The 20524-nt window shown below is 36.0% G+C and overlaps 1 protein-coding gene and 1 long non-coding RNA gene across 3 annotated transcripts in view; one reads left to right on the plus strand and one right to left on the minus strand.

Moving 5' to 3' along the window:
- KCNH8 (potassium voltage-gated channel subfamily H member 8) overlaps window positions 1–20524 on the plus strand; it is a 179983-nt gene that overhangs the window by 109455 nt on the left and 50004 nt on the right. The window lies entirely within an intron of this gene.
- LOC113963879 lies at window positions 23–20070 on the minus strand. Its single transcript, XR_003532995.1, has 4 exons — window positions 20008–20070; window positions 17328–17468; window positions 4296–4437; window positions 23–91 (listed from the first exon to the last, which is right to left on the minus strand). It is a non-coding gene; the product is annotated as an uncharacterized LOC113963879 (long non-coding RNA).

A 20524-nucleotide genomic window follows, 5' to 3' on the forward strand; every position in this document is an offset into this window, starting at 1 on the left:
TATATCCATATATGTATATAAATATATAAAAGCACATGTATAAGTCACTCCGGATTTTGGAGTTCAATCTTACACAATTATTTGGTGCTGTCTGTAGGAAAAAAAGGAAGAGATTGGCACTCTAAATCTCGGGTCAATTTGAAAAAGAGGGTTAAAATAAAAAGAAATTGGCAAAAATAAAAAACAATGAGATTTTTAAGAGTGATTCAAAGTTTTGAAAATTGAGGATCTGGATAGGAAAGGGCTAGGCAGAAAGCATAAAAGAATAGATGAGAAAGTTCGTGGTTTTTTGCAAACTAGGAAAATTCATCAACAGAGACATTCCCTCGAGTATGCTGATTATTCCTTCCTAGACATTAAATCAGATAGGCCCTGAAATGCCTTCAAGTTAAAAACTCCCTTTGGAACTATTGTTTAGCGGGTTTGCAGGTTATGCTCTTTTGCAGAGCACATGAGATGTTTATCAGTGGAGAGATGGTTTGGGGATGCTCAGTTTTGGTCCAATGTTTTCTACCCCAGCCTTCATTCTGATTTAATTGAGTATTCCATATTGATTCCTTAGATTTTAAGCTTTTAATTTTTTGTTAAAGGTTTATTATTATTTCTAGGAGTTGTACCCACATGTGAGGGTACAATGGGGAAACAATATGCCTTATATAGGAGCCAGACACCACCAGGTACTCGTACACTGTTGAAGGTGTGTTACCCACTAGTGCAACAGCTGAGACTCGACATCTTCCCGCATGGGTCATTCTGACTTTACTGTAAAAGCACATTTCTTTTGCTGTCTTTCTCAGATGCCACATCAATATCAACAACCCCCTTTTCTCCCTTTTCTTTCTGATTCCTTGTGTTCTGTCTTTTTAATTCTACTTGTAGTTACCTTTAGCCTAATCTATTCACTGAAGCAGGAAAGGAAATCAAGTCAGCAGTAAAATTAACTGGAGAAGGGAAGCCTGGCTAGTTTCTTTATGCTATTAGATATGTAAGACATGATTAAAACGCATACGGATAAATTCTAATATATAAGTTATCTGTGAAAGAAAAAGAATGCATGTGTATCTTTCATAAACAGACTGTCTAATGGTCAGGCAGAGTTTCCCAACAGAAAAAATATCTGGGGGTGGAATAATGCAAACACCTGTGGCCAAAGGCTCAGTGATGTGCATTCAAACTGCAGTTGTCCTATTCTAATCTCCTTTGATTTCTTTTCTCTTAACCCCGTTAGCATCTGCCTAAATCATCTGATAACCATAAATCTGAAGGAAAAAAGACAAGCATGTTAAAGGTGGTTGACCTCAGAGAGGTGAGGATGCTGGGTCAGGAAGAGGAAAAGAAGAAATATAGTCCAAGAAATACATGCCTCTATTTTTTATAGGGAACTTAAAGCTTTGTGGAGTTTCTTGTTCTTCTAGTTAGTTGTTTATTTCTCTTCCCCTTTATAAACCAGGTCTGTGACCTGCTGCTGAAATCCTCATGGAGTGCAAACCTCTCAAAGAAAAGACTGCAGCTGCAGGGGAGAACATACAAAGAAAGCCCACTGTGCAAAAATTGATCAAATACTGTTAACAGAGAAACAAATCCAGATAATAATAATAATAGTAATAATAATAATTGTCTCTAGTGGGAAGTAGCTATGAAGACACATTGTCAGCTTATATAGGCCACAAAAAATAGCTGATTTCAAAGCATTCACTGCAGTCCAAATGATGATGATGGGCCGCATCCTTGCTCCCCAGGTAGGGCTGCTGGCTGTGCTCCCCATGCTCCCTTTTCCGCAGGCCAAGGCCAGAGTCAGGAAACTCTCTTCATATACCCTGGGGCTCTTGCCATTTATTGCTATGAAAACATCAGCTTTCACCAATACGTTTTCTCCTTTCTTGGGCTAGGGCAATAACAAGAAAATGTCCCAACAACCTCATCAGAAGGAATCCCAGTTTAACTGGAACAGAGACATTTCCCAGAAGTCCCATTTGTGTCTTAGTGAAGAGTTTTGTATCTGGGTTATCACACACTGATAGTCTTCTGGTGGGCTTCCCAGGCAGAAACTGCTCCATAAGAGCCCCTCACCATTAGCTCATCCTGGCCTGTGAGACTCAGTGACATTCCCTGGGCAGCTGCAGGCACAGCAGCACATTGGATGGGCCAGGGCACCTCCATATTGGAGGGCCAAGGTACTTCTTACTGGTGTGTACTCTCAGACTTTAGCCTCCTACCTGGAAAAAGGGCTTCACCATTGGGCTTACAGCATGATTTTGTTTTGGTTGTTTTTCCAATAGTGTGGGTTTGCATTTTTTCCTGGAAAGCTGTTCTATTTGTAGATAGTCTCTAAAATATTTAGATGCTATAAATGTATAATAAAAATTACACTGTAATGACTCCTGCAAAGCTCTTAAAGATATTAGTTCTGTATCTATCAGAATGGTTATTTCTAACGTTGTAAGTTAAATAATTTATGGCTTTGGGGATTTGTTTGGAGTTTTTGTTTGCCTGGTTTTTTTTAAGTGAAACAGTTTTAAAATGTTAAAGTGAAACTGGTTTAAAGAAAAGAGATCAAAAAACTCCACATATCTGTCATGAAGCTGCTGTTTTGGAAAGACCACTTCAGAACTGATGAAATTTCTGTGTAAGCTTATGTGTCACATATATGAGCAGAAAAATTAGATTATGTAATTTTTTCAATCAGTGCAAATTTTATTGCTCTCCACATGCAAACTACTTGCTGGTGAAATACAATGAAATTAAGTCTTGGCCCTCTGCCTGCGATATCTTTTGATACTCTGGTGATACACTGCTGATTATATGTAGCTAGACTTTCCTTTCACCCTAAGAAAACTTTCAATGACAAGTTCATTACACCTCACAGCATCCACATAGGTGATATGTTGAGGGGAAAATGATAAGTATGATTTAGAGTATGAGTGGTTAAGGAAAGTAAAATGAGATCTGGAGATAATAATAAATCACAAGCAAATAATGTACACAGAAGAAATCTTGATTGGAGTATAATTAAGGTAATATTACTGTAAGACACTGAGGACATTCAGTTCTCCTGAGGGAAGACCTCAACTTAAAATTTTTGGAGAGCATGTAAAAGAGACTTTTTAATGCAGGCAAAGCAGTAAAATAGATCCTAAGTTTTTTATTTATAGATTTTAATTTTTTAACTTTTAATTTTGATACATTAATACCAAAACTCAAGACTCAAGTTTCAATCAATACACCTTATACAAAATTTATTCCAGCCATTAAGAGGCTTTCTAGTTGACAGCATTAAAAATACAATACAAAAGTTATGAATCCTATACTATTTTTCATTTAAAGAAATGTGCCTTCTCTTTGGAATCTCTACTTTTCATTCTTCACTGGAGTGTCTCAGATGATGTGCAACTGAAAAAATGGTGCACTGAGTATGGATGATGCAATGTATACAATAGCTGAAGAAATGAAAATGGTGCCTGGAATGAAGAGAAGATTAATTTGCTTTTTATGCTTGCTGCTATTTTTTTTTTTGGGGGGGAGAGGTGCAGACTGGGGGGAAAGGCAGAGGGAGAAAAAGCTTTTAGCAACCACCTTACTCTGTTTAGTGCTTCCTCAGAAACGCTGCAGCACAGATTTCGAGGAGGTTTGCTGACACTTAGAGCAAATATTTTAAAGCTGCAGTACTGTTAACATAATACTTCGAACCTTGCTGTGCCATCAGATATGCACCATAGCCCCATATGCACATTGACTTTAGTGGGAGCAGCATTTGCTTCTGTGTATCTATTTCTCTGGCTAATTTAAACAAATTGGGTGCTTAATTTGCATTTGGATTGGGGCAATGGGAGTGATACAGTTTTTCCTATGAAAATACCCAGGACTGAAAATGGTATTTGCTCTGTTCTTGCTGGACCTAATTGTAAGGGTTTTTTTCACTTTTTGTCCTTATTCAGGCAACATTCCCATTACAAATAACATAAAAACAGTGTTATGTTCACAAATTTAGCCATGTGGTTGCAAAATGAGAAAGGTGTAGTGTTTGGGTATATTGTTCATGAACTGTCATGATGTGGTAGCATTCGGTCTTGTAGCAGTGTAGCATACTGTTAAAATCTGGATCTGTTGCATAGCTCTAGAATTGCCACATTTAACTGAATTATTTGGAAGATATGCAGTATGGGCACTGTTTTCAGAGCTAGAAGCCTTTACCTCAGCAAGTTCTCCCATCTCAGGAAACAGTTGTTCCATGTGCAGCAGCTTGACTCTAATGTCTGATAAAAGACAAAAATGCTGGATGGGTCATTCCCACCCACCTGAGGCAGTGGTACAGTTCTTGTCCTGCTTTTCTCTTCTGGTATTTTCAGGTCTCTCTCTGTTGCATTCACCTTGTTCTGCTCATTTGTTCTCATTGGTGAAATAGATGTCTCCCTGAGACATGGAATGATTTTCAGCAACCTGTAAAAATAAGATTAATTTTCTGTTACCTGACACGGAGTAAAGGCTAGACTGCGTAGAGGTTCCCGGCTGATCGTAACACTATAGTTCCATTGGTTCTCATTTCTGTAGTTTAACTGGCATTAGATTTAGGCATAGGTTCTTTATTTGCTGACTGCTCTTTTGTATTAGTATATACTGAGCTATTCTCCTTCAGGTTCTTATCAAATATAAGAAAATGACTTTTCAATCTGTCTCTGCAGGGAACAGATAATATTGAAAACATTTCCTGTTGCTGAAGGCATTAATTCTGTAAGAACCATATGATGAGATGTCTTGAGTGTAATGAGGAGATTGGGAGAGGGACAAGAGTCAGGATACTGGCTCCCTTGGGTAGTCAAAGCTGTCAGGTAAAATTTGTGTCATTGTCTCAAAACCAAAAAATTCTTCCTGTCTATCAGAAATTTAGCTGCAACTTTTTGTTAGTTCATCTACAGTAACACAACATTCTCTCTATGGAGGTGTTGTTATCAATACAAAATACATTAAAAAAAATAATCTGTACTTTTATAGAAAACAAAGTATACATGCTTACTTTGGGTGAAGCTTTAAAATTGGGTCTGTAAAGGGTATTGTTCTTCTGCTATTTAAATCTTTATTTCAGTGTAATGCTTCCACTTTCATCTCAGGTTTTTACTCATTTTCTATTAGTTTTATACTTTGCAGCATTTTTGAAAACAAGAATTCAATTGTGACTGAACCACTGTAGTTTCACATACTCTGCAAAACAAAACTTCCCCCACCAAATTTGTTCATCACACACTGGTAGTGTGAGACTTTAAAAGGCCCTGGATGCTGACCTCGAGTGAATACCCTCAATTAGCTCTCAGTGGCAGAGTTAGGTACAGAGTGAGGTACACAGCACCTGAGTGGTGCCAGTAGGAAATGTTGAAAATAGGGTTGTGCCTTCAGGCCCTTTTACTCAGGTTTTATATACCTCATGTTGGGCTGAAGTGAACAGCCCAAGTTCACAGCTACCTTCCCCACTGAGTCCTAGAGGGAATTTAGGTGCAGGGACAAGGTGGCGGAAGGATCCCTGCTGGGCGAAGATAGGAGAGAATCTCCAAGTATCTTAATCATGTAAAGATAGTGGCACTTCTGGCCTGATGTAGAAGTTGGCTGAAATGGAATGTCCAAAACATAAGTGTCTTATGTCTTAGATGCAAACTTTAGGTTACATTCTTGAGCTTGTGTTCCTGAATTCTGCCCAAGTCCTTTGTGGTCCCCAGGTAGCTTCAGTCTTGTCAGAAGACTGAAGTCAGCATCACTGGAATATCCATTAAGAGAGACATTGCCCTGAATTCTCTTGAGTTTCAACAACTTGGGAAGTTTTAGTGCTAGGAACTTTTTTCCAAGTTTATTATAAGAAACCTGAGGCAATTGTTAGTTTTTATAATGTCCTGAGCAATTTTACTAGGAATTCTGAAGGTACAGATTTAAGTATCACCTTGACAATAGATACTTAAGACATTGGTATATTTATTGGGGTTAAAACTCTGGCTATCCTCTTTTCAGAAAAAAGACTATTTTTAGGTACATGTATCTGATAGTTCTTTCTCAAATGATGTATGTTAATGATTTAACTAAGTTTCTGGTGCTCTTGGATCCAGCATAACCATGGAGTAAATAACACTGGAAATCATATTGGAAAAATCAGTGTAATTACGTACATTCTTGATCAATACAATACATAATTTCTTAAATAATAATTACTTAACTTTTGACTCTTAGTATTTTTCGTATTGTATTGCACCTCATAATTACTCTAGAAGCAGGCAGATATTAATGCATCATGATATTTTTGCAAAGGAGTGTAATGACTTAAATGGCTAGACGTGACAAACAAGTTGGTATTAAAGCTGAGACAGAGGTTTGGTGGTTACTTTTATTTTTTTTGTATATAAATTGTGTTAGTGATCTCAGATCATTCCAGCCTTGTCTTCTCTGCTAAATAATTAAAAAAATTGGGTTTGAATGTGATGTGAGAAATTTTTACTAAATTAAGCATTTCAAAACCAAAGCAAAGAGAAGTATGAAAAATAATGAGATTTTTAAATCTGATTGCCAGTCTAAGACTGATTGCCAGCCTGCTTTTGAACCCTCCGAGACTCATATTTTCAACATATTCTTGGCAACATTGGCAACCAGGAACTTAGTTTTTAAAAAGTATGAAAACTGAGATTTTGTGTGATCACAGATTTCCAGGTACTGGGAGTGTCACGAAAATCAGCTAACAAAAAACATAGGGTAAAACTGTAACGCTAAAGAATGGTCAGTTTTTGGACACAGATGATGCATTTGGTGCATGCAGGTGCATGTACCTACTTCTGTATTCCAGACCTACCTTCTGGAGTTTGAGCCTGGACCTACATCAAAACAGCTTCTAGTAATTTCAACAAATGTTCAGCTTATGAAGAGCTAGTACTAATGAACTACAACTGGAGCCTTGGGAAAGGCTGCAGCTGGCACCTGTTCTCGTGCTATCTGGCAGATGGCAAGGTTCGGCACAGGTGCCCTGCACTCCCTGGTCTTCTTTGGTAGGAACAGCAGCTCAGGTTTTTTTGTTGCACTATAAGAACTAAATGAATCCTCCTTACTGACAGAAAGAGTACTTGTAAGTTTCCAAGGGCCTTGGCCAAGAAAACTGTGTTCTACTATAAAATATTGGTCTAGTTTCACTGCTCTAAACACACACATCAATCAGGTTAGAACTGACGTGCATAAATTTATAAATCCTGGCACAGGGCAGGAAAGAACGTCATGCTGAGTACATTGCACAGGGTATCATTCAAAAGAAATGATCAATTGTTCATTTCAGTCTGTCATCTCTGTACCTGAATGTTTGATTTTAATTTCTCTTCCAGTGTGCTTCATTACATTTTTGATTATCAGTTTTCTTCACGTTTTGTCATTAGTAATAACAGAACATGTGCCTTTGGAATTATGTTTTTTTAAGGTTTTCTTTCTGGTTTTTAAGAGGTATCTTTAAGAAAAAGAATTTTAAAAATATAGTTTTGTCATGCATGAGTGCTGGCATCTTCAGTTTAGTAGAATAAATGTCTATATATATTTATAGATATAGATATATAGAGATATATATAAAATAAATAAATGCTCTGTTGGCCTGGGGTACCTGTATTGAAGGTCCATTATTGTGTGGAATATAAATACCTCTATACTCACCTGTCCATTTTGTTTGTGGGAAGCAGGGCTGAAAATTCACTTCTAATTAATATAAGAAGGAAATGGTTGATGGCTACCACTCTTGTGAAGTATCTTGGGGTATCAGTGTCTGAAAGCCTTAGCCAACTAATTTGGGTCATTTCATGCAGTACTATATGAAATAATTAACCCCTGGAGTGTCATGCAGAAATAATGAATAAGAATAAAATAGGAAACCAAAACAAGAAAATTACTTTGAAGCTGTGAAACTTTTCAAAGCACTCATCTTACAAATGATTTACAAACAGTACTTACTACGTTGCACATACTTTGAGAAAGACGAGGATGTACCAAAGTACTGAAGCATTATATAGTGATGAAGCACTCTAAGGCAATTGAAACAGAAATTTTTAATCCCAGAAAATCTATCATTGGAACGCCTTTAAAAATTTTTAATGTATTTTTTTAATCCTTATGAGTTTTACTCCTCTGTGAAAGTAACTCTTTTATTGTATATACAATGTGTAAATTTTCTATGAATTAATGTTTGGAGTGCACAATTTCTAGACTTGTTAGAACAAAAGTAAATAAAATCATTAAAATCATGAAGAAATTAGAGTGAATAAATGTACAAACAAATGTACAACCAAAAAATATTTATTTAAAGTCTGCCAGATACCTTACCTGAGTGATCAAAAGAATTCTGATGTAAAATACTATATATGAGGCCTAATTTGGAGAAGCTTGTGGTGCAAAATATTAATGAAAGAAAACTTTATGTTTTATTTAATTGGGTTACACTTTTGAATTAGTATAAATAAGGAGAGAAAGTTCATCTAGCTTTTGAAGAAGAAATCCCATTTGTAGGTAATCATAGTTATTCACTATTTTAATGGGACATAGTGTTTTCTATGTCTGTCAGTCTGATAGATTAGACACAGAGAAATTTAACTGCTGCAAGCAGGTTTTATGTGCAAAACTGTAATCACCAGAACATATGCTGGAAGTATGAGTAGAAATCTGTCTGCACATGGTAAAGACCTATACTTACAATTTAAGGTCTTGTAAAGGTTTACCTGAAAACCTGGACCTACTCTTCTGCCTGTTTTTTATGTTAAGTTTATACTAAACCATAAATATAAATCATATACTAATATGCTTTCTAGGAAAGGTTTTCATAGTTAACAGCCCTCTTTTCAGACCTAGGTATACCAGACCTTGTCAGGATTTGAAATATAAATTTATATTTTAAAATATTCATAGATATTAATTTTGTGGAAATTATTCAATTTTGTATTTTTTGTAAAAACAACTCTTTTTGAGGTGCAAATGTGTGAAACCAAAGTGTCATTTGTTGAGCTGAACTGAATTATTTCCTTTACATTTAGAGTAACATTAATTTGTAGTTTAGCTGCTTTGGGCCTCAGTAAGTTTTATTTTGCCATTCTTCCCTGCTGTTCTTTTCTACAGGCTCAGTTCCTTGATTAAACTGTATTTTCCTTTGCACACCATACTTTGCCTTCTGATTAAGCCATTTTAGCAATCATGAAATACCCCAGGACCAAGATACCCTGCTGGATTTGAAGCCCTTGAAAAAATAGGTACAAAAGTACCTTATAAAAGGGAGTGTGAGATTTTTATGTAGTTATTAATACATTTTCAAGATTTTGTACCTAGTAAAAAACTTCTGGACAATATTACTGAAAAGTAAAAGTCTGGTGTGTGGATGAAGTCCCTGAGATTTGACAAAGTGTCCTGCTGTGTCTAACCACAGATTACCTACACATCATTAACTCTACCTAACATTCATTAACTCTACAAAGCAGTTTTTGTTGGAAGTTGAACATATTGTGCATAAAAGTCATGCTCAATCAATTTGAAGTTACATCAGAGTCTTTTAACCCTTAACTGCTGTACTTAGAGTGTTGGCTGGAGAGAACCGAGAACCATTGGGGTTTATTTAGACCAGCCAGCTGGTTGAAGCAGGACTATCACATGCACTAAATCAGGTCAGACCTTGCTTGCTCCATTCAAGTCCTGAACACTATCAAGATTGGAGAGGACTCCATCTCTTTTGGTACCTTGTTCTAGGGTTGCACTACCCTCTTTGGGAGCTTTGTACCAGTTTGCTAAAATATTATTGTCTATTAACACATTGGTGTAATAGGAAGTTTTGTTAGGATTTCTCAGAAATTTCTCCTTCTGTTTTTAAAGCTCATGGTCTTGGCTGTTCAAATTATAATATCTCAATCCAATTAAAACCCACAAAGCCATTGCTATATATTTTGAAATATTTTCAGCAGCTGCTTCAGTATCTGGTTGGACTGCCTCTCAGCTCCATCACATAGGTAGAGATCCTAGGGAGTTAGAATGCCATGTTGCATTCCAGACACATCCCATAATGACTAAAATGGCTTTTCTTTTCTTCTTTTCTATAGCACAAACATGACTTAAATTTTTAATCTAGAGATGTCCTTTGTGTATATTCCTATTTTCTATTTATTTATCTTTTTTCCCTGCCCTTTAACAGATCAGGTGCTTGATATTAGAAAGGGCTTTCTGCTGCCAGAATAGAAAATCATTTCCCTGTAAAAATGAAGAAATTATTCTTTCCAGACTCTTTTTCATTTTTACCTTCCTTGGAAAGTATTTGTGCTCCTTTTGTACTTTCAGGTGACAGTGCTTAACTGTCAGCAAAACAAGTCAATGTGAAGCTGTAAGAGTATGTCACGGTATTCTGCAGCATATAAAGTTTTACACAAGACCTATTTTGTAAAAATAATTATACCTAATTATTCTAAATCATTTTTCACTGTCAGATCTAAGAGAGCTAGAGATAAAAATGCTAATGCTTAGGATTCCCTTATGTCATGCACTTCAAAAAGACCTGTCAGATCTGCAGACACACATGTATTATTTCAGAACTGCTGTAACTTCAAATACGTAGTGTGCTTTCCCATTAAGACACCACCTTTCTTCTTTACCTCTTGTTCTTTCTTTATATCAAGCCTTTATTACATTGCAAATTCTTGGGTTTTTTCTTATGTTTAGATATATACTGGAGTAAAATATCTTCTATGGTTGATTTCCCCCTCAAAAAAGACAAATATGTTTGGATCTAAACTTCCTTGATTCAGATGACACATAATTAAAAACATATTGAAAAATGTTACTTATGTTGTAGATTCAAGGATTTGAAAATTAAGACAAGGCAAGAGCAAATAAAGTGTTAATACCATTTATCATATGGCTGCCTGACAGAGTCCTGGTCCAGAAAGCAACAGAGTGGCTCCTTAAATAAGAAGACAGAAGAAAAGACCTAGATGATACTGTAAAATCTATGGAGCAAGCAAGGAACGGATTGTAGCGAGGGTTAACATACTTAGCTGTTATCTAACCAGCATGGATGTCATTAATATAGAAGACAAGGAGAAATGGATGTAATGTAGACTGCAGCAGTCTATACTGACCCAAACTGAACTCCATACTGTCATTATCAGCTCCTGTGCAATTATACAGGCTAGTCAGATGGAACTTAGGTTGGGTTTTTTGCCATTACCCTTTCATTTGTGATTAGATGTACAGTTTCTCTGCTGAGGTTTCTGCATCTGTTTTACCAAGCTGGGAGGCTGCATTTGAATATGTAGGAGTTGCTGAATATTGGCATGATTTCTGGAGTGGGGAAGATGGCAGGAGAGGGGAAGGTACCACCTGTCAGGGACCACCTATTGCACTACTCAGAGTAAAAAGCAGAGAGGATTCTTACAGAAGAGTCTAGAAGTAAACAGCTCTATTCTCGCAGATTGCTGACAGTTAAATAGGCAGTATGAAAGTATTTGTGGCATATTGCACTTTTTTATAAAAAATATAGTGCTCTTGATATCTTGCTGTTGCAAATAAATAATACTTTCTTTTGCAGAGATTTTAAGGTATTGACTACCACTGTCATTGCCTCCATGAAAATTTATTTGCAGATTCTGAGTCAGAACTGTAAATATACTAACTCTTAGGACTGAGATATTGTCATAAGTACTGAAAAACTTCAGCCTGAATTTCTCTGGTGGTGAAATCTGAGCAAGTGAGAACATCAGGTGAGATTAATTTACCAACTATGTCACACTGCACACATACAGACCCAAAGTTTTGCAGAACTGACATTCTGCAAGATTTTGTTTCATGGGATATTTTTTGCACATTTTAATAATAAAGTTTTCATTTTAAAGTAATCTGTATTGCTTATGGAGGAGGATACTTATTTCTTTAAGAAGACATGAATGTATTGCCTATAGTAGCTCAAGACCTCTTTGGTCTGATTTGGGCTGCAAAACAGATTTCTAACTCTTCAGCTGACACCATAAAAAAAAAAGTCATTATCAGTAATTTTATTGCAGCAGCACCTGGGATGCTAGCTATGGGTCAAGACCCTCTTGTCTCCATTGCTGAATTAACACAGGATAAAAAGGCTGCTCTTGCCCAAGAGGTTATTAGAGTCTAAATATAAGAAAAGAAAAGCTCTAACAGATGGGTACAGACCAATGGAGCACAGGGAAGCAAAGAGGGCATAGATAGACGTGCGCTTTGCACTGAATGGACTAGGAGCACTAACATTTCTAATTGCAAGCTTAGCTGCAAGGCATTTGATAGCCTGGAAAAGGACAGTAACAGCCAGATTGCCTAACATTAAATGAGGAGACTCTTTGTACAGTGACAGTATGACCATCTCCTTCAAGAAGATGATTTGCGAGTGATTTATATACCTCTGATTATAGTCTTGCAATTTATTTCTTAAATTACCTATATGTTTAGACTTGTATGGTTTACCTGTAATGTAAAAATTAAATTAACATTATACAATATTGCAAAAATAGTAGTTAATTTATTTATGCTACTAATTTCTTTTAGTGTAAAAACCCTTGAAAATATATTGGGGAGAAAAAAGCAAGACAATTTAAATTTAAAAAAAGGTATTTTTCTTCACTCCAAATACCTTAATGGCTTTAGAGTTGTTTGTAAACTATTCCTAGTAAAAATAAAAATTTTAATAAAAATAATTAGCTATACCTAGTGTTTTGTATGTATTGACTGCTACATTCACAGAAAGGTGGTGTTGAAAATATCCCCATCTCGTCCTTTCAGTGATTTGGGGAAGAGAAAGTAAACTGCTGACTTGCAAAAGTGAGAAAGATTTAAATCTCCCACATATTCAAACACAGCCATCTGACAAATTACTGTTGAGAGGAGCTGTGTGTGCTTACCACAGAGAAGAAGAGTTTCCAATACATTTCTTTTCTAAATTTACCTACTCCTTGATAAATGAGACTGAAGGAATTTATGACCTAGTTCTGCAGGAATGCAGGTGCACTGACCATGTACACTGGAGCTTCTTTGCAGAAGTCTAAATGTTTAGAGAACTCTCATAAAATATCAAGAGGAATGTGTTCCTTGCAGATCTGCTGGGTCAGCTCTTAAAATTCTTATACATAACTCTTATGCATAATATAGACAGGTCTCTATCTTGGAATAAATGTATCTCTGCTGTAAGGGGAATCTTTATTAGATTGTATGGTGAAACTGGTGTGAAGTTATATTAGAGTCTTCTTCCTAAATATGAACAACAAATCTATGCAGCTGTCTGGAGCCTTATGAGGTATTAAGGTAGTAATGCAGCATAGGGATGAGAGGGGCAACCCACGTAAAGCCTCCCCAGTCAGCCTGCAGGGCCAACCCACTGAGCAGGACAACCACAGGCATCCAACTACCATTCCACATGACAAGTGGTCCTAGAGGAAAAGTCTTCCAGTGATGATTAGCTCTATGTTCACACAGAGCATTAGCTAGCTTTTTGGAGACTGTCTCCACTCAAGGGGACATGTCTCCCCTCCCCCCATACCACTCCTGTCTTTCCTCTCTCACCAGAATATACTGTACTTGGAGACATGAAATAACTTCTCTGGAAAGAGAATATTTTGCCCCACGGTGAAGAAGAAATGTAAATACTAATTCACATTAATTATCTACCACTTTAGGGAGTATCTGGGGCTCTGACTGTGAAACTGTCTGGGCTGGTCCTTAGGGATTTCTCCAACACAGTAGAAGAAAAAGTAAAACTGCAAAACTTTATTTTGCAGGCAAAATAAGGTAGGGCATTATCTAGAAATATTAATATTTAATGCATAAATATAGTTAGATTCTGTCTAGAAACTGGGGCTTGAAATGTGTGAAGCTGATGGTAATTCATGGACACTGTGTTTTCTGGAGTGTTTACATAGCATTTTGCCTTAGGTGGAAGAGCTTCAGAACTCCAACCTGCTCTTACTTTTTAGTGACCAAATATTTTTAAAAATGTATCTTTCCAACATTGTTTTCTAAAAAAATCCTAGGACTGAAAGTATTTCATGTCAGGTCTCTTGCTCTATCACTTATAAGCTGTGAATGTGCCCAGGAGTGGTCAGCCAGAGACTTTGGAAATCGCATTATAATCCATGCACTTATAGTTCTTTCACCGGGGTGGATTACTAGCTTCCCATAGGATAAAAAGTATTCTTGCACTTATACCTTTCCAAAATTAGAATTTAAATTATTTAAAAGAGCACACATTGCTGATGACAAGAAATTAAATGCTTTCTACAAGGAATTTTTGTCAGTATCTTGAAGGTGGCACCAATTTTATCACGAGAATACAGAAATGTTATATTCTTATTCTAAGCAGTGATACTTCAGAGTTGAGTTTTATCAGATAATTAAAGCTTAATTGTCAGGTTTTCAGTACTTCTGTGGGCTCAGCTTTGTTTTTGTTGTTATCAGCAACATTGCAATTAGATCTTAGATTTTTTTTTCTTTTTTAATCCCTTGATTGAGCACCTCTTCTTCCTGAAACTACTTAGTTCATTGAATATTTATTGCACCATGAAAACTTCATTTTGAGTGAGCAGAGTGGGTCAATATCTTGTTATGACTTTGTCAAGTTAGATGATTGCAAAATGTGATTTTTTTTATAAGACCTTCTAAGTATATATTCGATTAGAAATACAACAGCCAATTTATTTACAAAGGGTATTAGTCAGCTTTACAAAAGAATTACATAGGTTGTCACCTTTGAAATAAAATCAACTTTCTGTAGACCTGACGAAGTTTAAACTTGTATCTGAAAATGATCTAACCAAAGGGAGTACACATTTAGTTTGGAAAACTCTATGGGTTTTAAAAGTCTTTAAAACATCTGCCTTAATGTTTGTTCTCTAGATAGTCAAAAACTTTCCCTAAGCATCTTGGGAAAGATACTCTTTCCTCTAGATCATTGCCCAAGAAGCACACTGGGCATTGCACCTGCAAAGGGTACTCCATCATTTAAGGCAAGCATTCAAAAGGAACCAGTTATGAAGGTAACCATTTCACCCACCTACCTCTGACTGCAGAGGCTTGTTTATCTTGAATGTCCAAGCCTCATGGAGCAATGGGACATATCTGGATGCTGTTTATTTCTGGTTGTTGTTTTTTTTTCTGAATGTGTTATGTCCAAGTTCAGACTTTCTCTGGATGATTTAGAGACTTAGAAAATCAGTGGTAGGATTCCCAAAATCTGGCAGAGGACTACAATTTCATCTGTGTTAAAATCCTGATTTTTTTAAATTTGATCCATAATAAAAATAAAAAGTAGATGCAAAGGTATGAATTGTCAGCATTATTAGAAGCATGTTTGTGCCTTGGATTTTACCTCATGCCCATCTCTTACTTCATTTGTTAATTTTGGAGGAGTTGTAATAAAAATTCTATCCAGTTTCTCTGCAATGGAAATCAAATTGCATTTTTATTGAATCTATCCATTCTTGTGTCCACATAACATCTAGTATGACAATGTTCCTAAAAATTTCTACTCATGAATCTTCATCTATAGTTTTGGAGAGAAGATGTCTCATCAGGGTTTAATTCTGAGAAAGGCGCGGTTTTGAAATTATCAACTATTTTTCTTTTAATTTTAAACTGTTACATTTCTTGTCATTTGCATTGTTTGAAAGCTCCCCAAAAATATGCTGTTAATGTTTTCACATGGATGTTTATGTATGTCTGTATACCATTTACATGAATGAAGGCTCTATTTTTCTTTATGGATTAGGCTTTAAAGACATGAGCATCTCAGATCAGAAGCATGAAATCTTCTTATAAAATTTGTCCTCTCTCCTTTAAGCATTTTACCAACTGAATAGAAAAAAGCATAGAGTACATGATAGAAAAGGAGTTATTTTTTTCCTCTTCGATTACAAATTAGAGGGATTGTTTTGTTTGTTTGGGTTTTTTATTGTCTATAATGTGGGTATTCATCAAGCAAAAGTGTATAAACTTTTATCTATATCTGTAGAAAGTCTTGTGTAGTTTCCATCATGATAATATCCGTGTACCTCAGTCCAGAAGTTAAGTATAATCTGCTTGTACGAGTTTAACAGTTAACCTTTCACTACCTGGATTAGCTGGTGCAGTGAATGCACTATGAAAGTACCAAGGATTATTACCCCAACATAGAAAAATGGGGGGAAATATTAAAACAGACAAAAGTTAGATTTAAAAATATACAGGTAGTGTGTCACAAATGGAAGAGAAAGGTGATGCTATGAACTGTGGAAGGTAGATATCTCTGCTATGCATTGATCTGAAGCACTAATCCCCATACTTGCTGTATGTGTGGCAGTTCCCAGTCAGCACGGTTATATACCTGGGCTCTGGCCCCAGGTCACACAGGGTAGCCCTGAGAGCACCTCTATAGCAAGGACTTCAGTCACAGGCAGTTGAGATAAAACTATGTTTCGTATAGTCCAAGTTAAATCTATTTATTTTCTATGTCATGTCAAAAATTTCCCTCCACAAAATTTGACCATGTGGATTTGACTGCAATAGATGTTCCTCAGGTTCTCTCACACTACCAAGTCTCATTCATACCAATGTTATATGTCTTTCTAGTTTAAGAAAAAAAAAAGTCATATAAATCCATCATAATAAAGAATATAATCTGTTAAGGACCACATTTTACAAAGTTAAAATAAGAAAACATATTTTTTAGAATAAATTATTTTATGACACTTTAACATTTTTAAGCAGTTACAGTGCTTGAGAAAAATGTTAATGTCTTTATAGTATTTCTTTTCTTTCTCATTTTCTGTGTCTACTGTTTGCGGGAAAGTGTGTTAGCAGAATAAAGACTAAGGGGACAAGATTAATGCTAATTTTTCCTCATTTTCATGCATCTGTTATGATTATATCTGTTGTACTAATACTGAAGCCATTCTAGTCTAAATGCCACTTAACTTTTACTTATTTTGAATGCCAGCTAAAATTATCTTGTTCAAATATAAACCTCTAGGCCAGATAGGCCAGAGCTGTTCCTTTGTGGCCTGTGCTTGTTGGCATGTCATACAGATGTATCTCAGGTTTCCTCTTATATATACATAACATTTAATTTATTATCTTCATTTTTTCAAAAGACCATAAATTCATGTCCTGTATTTTACTACTGTTCAAATCTGCCATTAGGGTACATGTCATGTAGCTGTGTTTTTACACTCTTAGGAACTGCAACTGCCACACTTTCAGGATTGTGGCTTTTTTTTTTTTTTTTTGGTACCTATTTCTTTCTAATCTGTGTGAAAGAAAAGCCTAATGCATGTTTTATTTATTGACCTGGTACAATAAGGTCTTACACATTTACAGTCCTCCAGAAGCAGTGGTTGAAGTTATGATTGCTCCTGTCACCTCTGGGGTTCTTTAATCGTAAAACCACCCTCTCTGGTATCTGGGAACTTCTCCTACCATGACAGGCAAGACTCCACCATGAATCAAACCTGTAAACAAATGATCAGGTTTTGTGACAATGAAAGAGTAACAGTGATGTTCCACAGGGTGAAGTAGTAGGAATGGTGCTGTTTAGCCTATTAATAGTCTGGAAAAACTGCAAATGTTTTAACAGGAAAAAATTGCACATGTCAAAAACATTTTGGCTAGACAGAGAAGAAGAAGACTTTGAGTACCTTGAGAAGAACTTGAATGCCTTAAATGAATAATTATCATGAGAAGAGAGGCAATGATTATTCAGTAATGCAGTTGTGCACACTAGAAGAAGTCAAATGGTTTAATCTTCTTCTATGCCTTTAGATTTTGAATGCATAGAATCAGTCAACAACAACTGGAGAGTAACTGTGCAAAATCCTTTGGAGCAATCTTAAAGGCTAATGTTTTAATGTCTAATGAATGATAGTTACGGTTTTATACAGTAGAATATATTCATTATGCTGTTGTGAAAAATCTTATCTCAGATACGGTATTAGCTCTGGCCTCCCCTCCTCAAATGCATTTCAACTATGACACATCCTGAAGTAGCCACATGGACAGCTGATGGAAGTAATTTGGACATCTAAAATCACAGAAACTCTTATCACAAGTGCCTTTACCTAAAAGGAAGGAAATTTACCTATTTGTTCTATCTTAGCAACTGTTTTGCCTTAGGCTTTATTTTGTGGAGGTTAATATTTCAAAGAAACAGTAGAGACAGATACAAGCTGAAAATCTTGGTTTCGTTGAGATCAGTGGAAAACTTGCAACATTTTTCTCCCATTTAAAATGGAAATATGAAATATTCATTTGCAGATCAGAGGGTGCAGCTATGTAATGAAAGGATGGTATGGTTTGCCATGCAAACATATAGCTCCTTGCTGCCTGGCTCTAGATCTGAAATGAGGAGCTAATTTAAAAATGCATTCTAGTGATGAAGGATCTTTTTTATCTTCTATTGTTTTTTCTCTTGTATGGTTTGTGGTTTTTTTATCTTCTCCTTAATGACCCTAAACTCTTCACTGCAACACACAGTACTAGTCATAAGATAGAGACTTGTGTGTTAAAAGTTATAATCTATTTATACCAGAAGGCTGCATGTACTCCTGTTCAGGATGTTTTTCTATTATTTTTTAGTCTTTGGTGACTTACTTATACCTTTTGTCTTTTTTTTTCTTCACTAATTCTAGGTTTTCTTTGGTTTTAGATGATTTTGTATTGCCTGCTATTTTCTAATGTACAGTCCTAGGCTTTGGAGACACATAAAGAAGACATGGCATCTAATAATGCCATTGCCATCTTTGTCCTTTCATTGTAGGGCTACAGAGTTTTTCAGTTGAGCCAGAAAAACAAAACTCAGCCTCAAACATAGTCCTTAAAGATAACCCACACTCAACGCTGTCCTTTAGTTTACCCCAGTATTACTCACTGCATATTCTCTGTCCCTACTATCAGCATAGTATCGACTACTCTCTCTCCTCACTAGCGTGAATAGGACAAGTATGACTTGGCCTTATGTGAGGTTCAAATACTGTTTAAACACCAAAAAAACCAAATTACATGAGAGCACATAGGCTTTCCTACCTTTACATTTCCCCTAGGAATACTTGAAGTCCCTGAATTTGATGTGGATTCGTAGCTGAGAGAAGCTTGGCCTTTGTCCCATCCTTTTCTCTTTTAACATCATCACTACTGGTCTGTTGGGGACCATTCCTGCTTGCAGGCATTCAGGGATAGTCTAAGATGTTCTCCTCATCCCTACCTCTTTACACTTCCTGATACTGTAGTGCCGAATAAACCAGAGATTTATGGTCTGTTTTTTAACTGGGAAAAAAAATATTTGTCTATTTATAGAATAAGTGCTGTGGGTAATTAATGCATTAGAAAATGCAACTGTTTTCTAAGTTTTTGAAGTACCAGACAGTATTTTGGTATGTTAAGTGTCTGCCATGTAAGGAAAATCTAAGTAGTAGAATAGAATGAAGCTGCAAATTATAGGGAGTGATGTACCTACTCAATACAGAGTTAGCACCAAAACAGGAGAAGACTGAGTTTCTGAGTGTCTAGTAAATGAAATAATATGTCTTATATCTAGTTAAAAAGTTTGTAATCTATGGATGTTTAAATGCTTTTTTACGCTTCTACTGATACTTGAACACTTCCCCGATATAGATAAATGAGACTCAATATAGATTCTTACAGCAATTTTCAAAGTAGCCTAATGGAGCTAAATATTCAATTTCTATTGACTTTTCGATAGGACTTGATTACTTAAGTGCTCTTTTTCTCTTTGAAAGGTCTTCCTCTTAATTACGCTAATTGGTGCTTTAAAATGTCTTCAAAGTAAGAGAGCTATACCTAGATAATGCTAATTCCGAACCAGGCAAGATTCATAATGCTAAATTCTAGGAAGCTCCCTCTGACTACAAGGTATATTTATTCTACTCTTCTTCCCTGAGGGCAGAAATTAATTGCTCAGGTTTGCCAGAAAATCTGCTGAGAGCTATTACCTACAGGAACCGAAAAGGAAAAGGAATTAGTCAATGATGCTACCTCGTGACTATTTCCATTGGCTAATGGAAATATTTATGGCCAACAGCATCTTGGCTCTACCCTGAAATGAAAAAAAAAAAAATTCAGTGCTATGAACAAGCAGATGATCTGGAAGATCCTGCAGCATTTTATATACTATGGCTGAAATATCATTCTATATTATTTCTTCAAAAGGTCCTGATTAGGGTAATCTCTAACAACCAAAGTATAAGTAAGAAGCTGTAAACATGTTCTTATCTACAAGTCAGAGGAATATATGTATTGGCTTTTCACTTTCAGATAAACGCTTTCTCTTCCAAGTCCAAAGAAATTTATCTAACAGCTTTTCTTTATATTGTGGGCATTATTTTTGCAATTGTTAAGAATTGATAATAATTTCTATCTGCTACTCTTGTAGCTCAGTGATAAGCGATTCATCATACTGAGAAGATCATTTGTCTGACCCTCAGTTATACCACAGAATTAGGCACAACTGTGTATTCTATAGCCTCCATGCCATTTCCCAAAAACTGCTGTC

This window comes from Neopelma chrysocephalum, unplaced genomic scaffold, assembly GCF_003984885.1.
Source record: "Neopelma chrysocephalum unplaced genomic scaffold, ASM398488v2 Primary Assembly neopelma1_26, whole genome shotgun sequence".
Taxonomy (NCBI): Eukaryota; Metazoa; Chordata; class Aves; order Passeriformes; family Pipridae; genus Neopelma; species Neopelma chrysocephalum.